The sequence below is a fragment of the Tympanuchus pallidicinctus genome, unplaced genomic scaffold, assembly GCF_026119805.1.
Source record: "Tympanuchus pallidicinctus isolate F22 unplaced genomic scaffold, pur_lepc_1.0 scaffold2, whole genome shotgun sequence".
In the NCBI taxonomy this organism is placed as follows: Eukaryota; Metazoa; Chordata; class Aves; order Galliformes; family Phasianidae; genus Tympanuchus; species Tympanuchus pallidicinctus.
In genome coordinates, this window is record NW_026294721.1 from 48,209,796 (window position 1) to 48,214,596 (window position 4,801).

The following is a 4,801-nucleotide window of genomic DNA, read 5'->3' on the forward strand; positions in this document are numbered from 1 at the left end:
TCCTTTGTACAACTCACACTAATAATTCCAGTCACATATTTCTTTGTAGCCCAAAATGCTCATTATATCTTCAGCTGTTATGCACTAAAATCCCTTCATTTTAGTAACATAAAACCTAAAACATTCTTTTTAATCAAATAATATCTAATATCTCTATATTAATGGAAACTCTTCCCAACTGATTGTGTATTCAAAGCGATGTATGGAAACAATAGAAAAAGAGGTAAATTCTTATTCCAAATGGACATAAAAACATACACTTTCAGAAATCAGAAGATTATGAAACCATGCATGTCTGAAGAAGGGAAAAGGTACACTTTCTAGCTCCTAGTGAAGAAGTGTTTGTCATGAAGTTTGATACTACTAGAGTTAATTTCACCCAAAAGCTGTGACTTACCATAAGAGGTATTGGAATACAGAGACAGCTTATACCCATGAGACTTCATACATACAGACTTCATCAGGATTTGGGAGAGATGGGATAGAATTGGCAAATAGGATTCCTTACTAACGAGGGGCTGTAAAGCATCAGCTGAGCCTAAGGAGATTGAATTGCCTTGTCCACTGAGTGGATGTGATGCTAAAAAAAAAAAAGTTCTGATCAGAAGGAAAAATGACCTCCAATAACCTTTTTAAAAGGATTTATGCCTGGCCAAGAATCACTGACATTTGCGAAGTGACATCTATGACTTAAATGTGTGGATATCACTTGCATGTGTGGCATTTTAACTTTCTGGTTTATTTTGGGATAACTTCAGCCAGACTGAGGTCAGAGTACTCCCTTCAGCCCCTGTTCATTTGTTGTTGTGTTTTTTTTCCTCATTTATTTATTTGCTTTTTATGTACAATAGTGATTAGGAGAAGGAGATTTGTCATTCAAATCTCCGCTTTCAGAATCATTTTGAGCTTTGGCTAAGATAAGGTGACTTTGTGTACAAGTCCATTACCAAATACTTTAGTGTTATCCTCTAATGGAAGTATTCTACATAAAAACACAAACTTGAAATATTTCAGTCAAATCATTTTTCCTCCATATTCATGTTGTGGTCCTGATTGGTTTATGACAACACTTAATGTATTGCTTATTGTGAAATTATATTACCAGAGAAATTTCTTCAAATATTTGGAGCATATCCATAAACTTTTAAGATAAATTCAGTGAAAAATAACTCAGTAACTATTTATATATATATATATATTTTTTATCTGGTTGGTAAATTTTAAAACCATGTATTTGTAATAGTCTGCCTAAAAATCTTTGTATATACTGATAAATACAAACAGACTTCAAGTTATAAATAATTCTCATTTTTAAGACTTATTGCACCAGAAATAATCTATTAGAACTTCTAAATCTGTTGATACCATGAAATATAATGAAAGCTGAAAATTGATGAGAAAACCTACTTAAACTATTTAGGTGTACACATACTGGAAAATAATCAAATACTACCTACCCAGAAAGACAAGCAAAATATGAATTCAATTTCAAAGACTAATGGTAATACAATTGCAACAAATGGCACAGTGAAAAGACAGATCTTCAAAAATTCAGTAAGAATGAATTAAAATAACAATGGAATATAAAATCTTAAGGCTAAATCCTATTAGTTTTATCTTAAAGCACATTAATTCATAAATATTATATCTTAAGGGGCAATAAAAAGGAATTTTGATAAAGTATATTAAATGTAGGTTCTACAGGAATAAAACAAAACAAAACCATGTATAATTAGCTTCAATTTCCAGTCTAAAATTTCACTAAGATGCTGAGACTCAACCTGCTGAAAAAAATTAACATGTCAACATATGTTCATGCAAACGCAGAAACTTTAAATCAAGACCTGAGGCAGTTCTTCCATTTTCACTAATTCAGTACTTAGAAATAATTGTGGTAATTGCTGCTGAAATGGCTCAGCCATTCTAGGAAATATTTGACATTATATCACACATTTTCTGAGCTTCAGTTTGTAAGAGAATCTATGTACATAAGGCCTCCAATTGTTATTCATATATTCATTGTATTGTACTTGTTCATTTCTGTCTGCTGTTGACTTTAGGATAGCAATGATTTATTTGTCATTAAAAATATTATATTTCAAATCAATAATAAATATAATCTGGGAGATCAAACAAGAGAATAAACAAACTAAGAGAGACCTGACCTCAGTAGCTAGAGAAATGTCTACTGCTTTTTAACAAATTCTGCCCTAAATGGAAAACCCTCATTCATGTTCCTCTCATACTCAGCCAGCATCAGAGTGCTCATTTTTCTAAGGTTTTCTCCTCAGATTAAAGATTGTTACAAGTCTGTTTTTAAAAATATATGTTCTTCCTTGCTTCTTGTATAATCAACATGTATATAGATGAATAATCAACAAGCATAGAGAGAAGTTAGGCTGTGTTTAGAGAGCATATAGCTAGGAAGATTACTACATTGTAAAAGGATAATCAGAAATGAATGGAAAAGCTTACCCACATCCTGGGCTCACAGAAAAAGACTCCAAGAGGAGCAATCTCCAGAGAAATCCTTCCTCAGTGGCAGTCAATCCTTAAATGTTGTGTAGAAGAGGTGAAGCCAGGCTCTACACCTTCCAGTCACACAGGTGAATTGCTTTCACCTGTGCTCCCACAGCTGACTCATTGCTTACCTCAGCTGATCAATCAGAGATTCAGGTCGTGATTCAATAGCTCCCATACACTTCTGAACTTCTAAGCCCATGTGGACTAGGTGGAGAGAGATTGAGAATTAATATATGGTGAAGAGAGGTTTAATGTTACAAGTAGAAAATAAGAAGTTGATAAGAAACTGTCTCAATTTTGATCTGATTTGATCTATCTTTTTTTGCATATTTTGTCTAAAAAACTGTTTAGATCAGGAAATGAAGAAAAACTAGTGCAGCTTCTTTAAACAGCTTTCTAAAATTATCTCCTGAAACAGCAGTAGCTTTAGAAATTAATAGCAAAGACAAATGGTTAACATTCCTTCTTTGGCTATGCTTTGTATGCAGGGATTTAGTTACTTGCTTCTTTCATATTGCTATAGACTGAGCAATAGTTAAAATGCTGAATTTTAACTTATTTGTTTACTTATATTCCTTCCAAGAAAGTACTCATGAGATCATGTGCTTCCAATAAAAGTTTCTACACTAACTAAATATATAAGTATTTTGTACAATAAACTAATATATCTAAGTGCTAATGATTTGAGTCAGGATGCATTTTTCTCTGTGGCTGACCCAAAGAGCTTTAAGTCTGCTTCTCTTCCAGCTGTCTATTCAAGTTTTAGCGTTGTGTATGAAAGATGTAGCTGTGGAACGGGCTTCTGTTTTAACATTAAACTCCCCAGTCAGTAATACTAAGACTGAGACTTCAACTGTCAGATTTAGAAATAATTTCAAAAATGAGTTGCATTGTTGAGTTCATTCTCTGGCTTGAATTTAGATTTATTTTTGTTATCAGTTAGCACAGGCTGTAATCACAATTTAATGCTTTCCTAATAACAATTCTGAACTATTATTAGGACAATGACATAAGCCTGGGGTGCATTTTTCCCTTTCAGAAGAATCACAAGAAATGAATCTGTAACGTCCCACAGTAAATATTATTATTAGCAAAGTATAAGAGAACCTCTGAGACTTATGAACATAAATGGAGAGCTTTATCTTCTTCGGTCTGCCAGGAAGATTGCACTGAAGCTGAAAAGCTTTTTAAAATGAGTGTGTTACAAGCTAGCATTTGTTCTCAGAACAGGGTGGCAACAAGGGTGTTCAATTCAGGGGAGATTTTGAAAAGGAAAACATTGCAGTATTTTCCTCACTATCTTTCAGAAGGTGGACTTTAGTCTTTAATAATTTAAGTCCTTTCACATTCAGGTATGTTTCTCACAGTGCTCACTCCACTCTACTCTATTAGAGAACATCCAGATGGCCCTTTGAATTGTTTTCAGGAAGAGTATTCACTATTTAAATCAAAGTGTTTCTATATAGCTGTCCACTATGAGATGAGATCAAAGGCTAAAGTAATACTATGCTCTGTAGTTACTACAGACTAGCATGGATTGATATTTTATACAAACTTGAGAGATGTCACAGGTTTTTCTTTATGAAAATTATTTGATTGTGAGCTTTTGTTATTATATTACTTACTTGTACTTTTTAGATTCCTTAGATATTTACAATGTTTATCACCAGGCAGTTGATCTCATCTGTGTCTTTTTCCCAGACTTCATCCTCTTTGTAATTAGCTTTAATGCCAGAAGTCTAGTTTTGTGTTTTATTATGTTAGTCTGTGATAGAAAAGTTTTACCACAAGACATTTATAAAACCCTAAGTACATCTCAGCAGATGCTTTTGCTGCCAGATGTCAAATTTATTCCTGTCAGCTTTTACCCAGTACTTTACTAGAAGTAAAATTCATTCTCTCCTATTGTTAAAGAAAACCAAGAATGTTTTTTCCAATATGTACATCATCCCAAGCTCCCTTTTTTAGTTTCTTTCTTTCTCTATTGTTGTTATGAACAAATTGGTTTATAATGAATATAAATAATTAATATATAATAAATTTATACTTTATAATAATTACAAATAATTAATAATTATTTGCTTTTGATACATTGTGCTAGTCATTTCTAAAACCCATAGGGTCTATTCAACCATTATTCTAACTATTCAGTAATTTTCAACATCTATGGAAATTCAGAAAGCTGTGTATAAACTTGTAATTTAAATGTATGTGTATCATCTACAGAAGAAAATATGGCTTTTATCACTGTGATTATTGATGAGTCCTCTTATCAAAT

At 32.4% G+C, this 4,801-nt stretch overlaps 1 long non-coding RNA gene across 1 annotated transcript; it reads right to left on the reverse strand.

Moving 5' to 3' along the window:
• Positions 1-1,161: 1,161 nt before the first annotated feature.
• LOC128080401 (uncharacterized) lies at positions 1,162-2,563 on the reverse strand. The gene is made up of 2 exons (XR_008206663.1): positions 2,476-2,563; positions 1,162-1,784 (listed from the first exon to the last, which is right to left on the reverse strand). It is a non-coding gene; the product is annotated as an uncharacterized LOC128080401 (long non-coding RNA).
• Between the last annotated feature and the right edge of the window lie 2,238 nt (positions 2,564-4,801).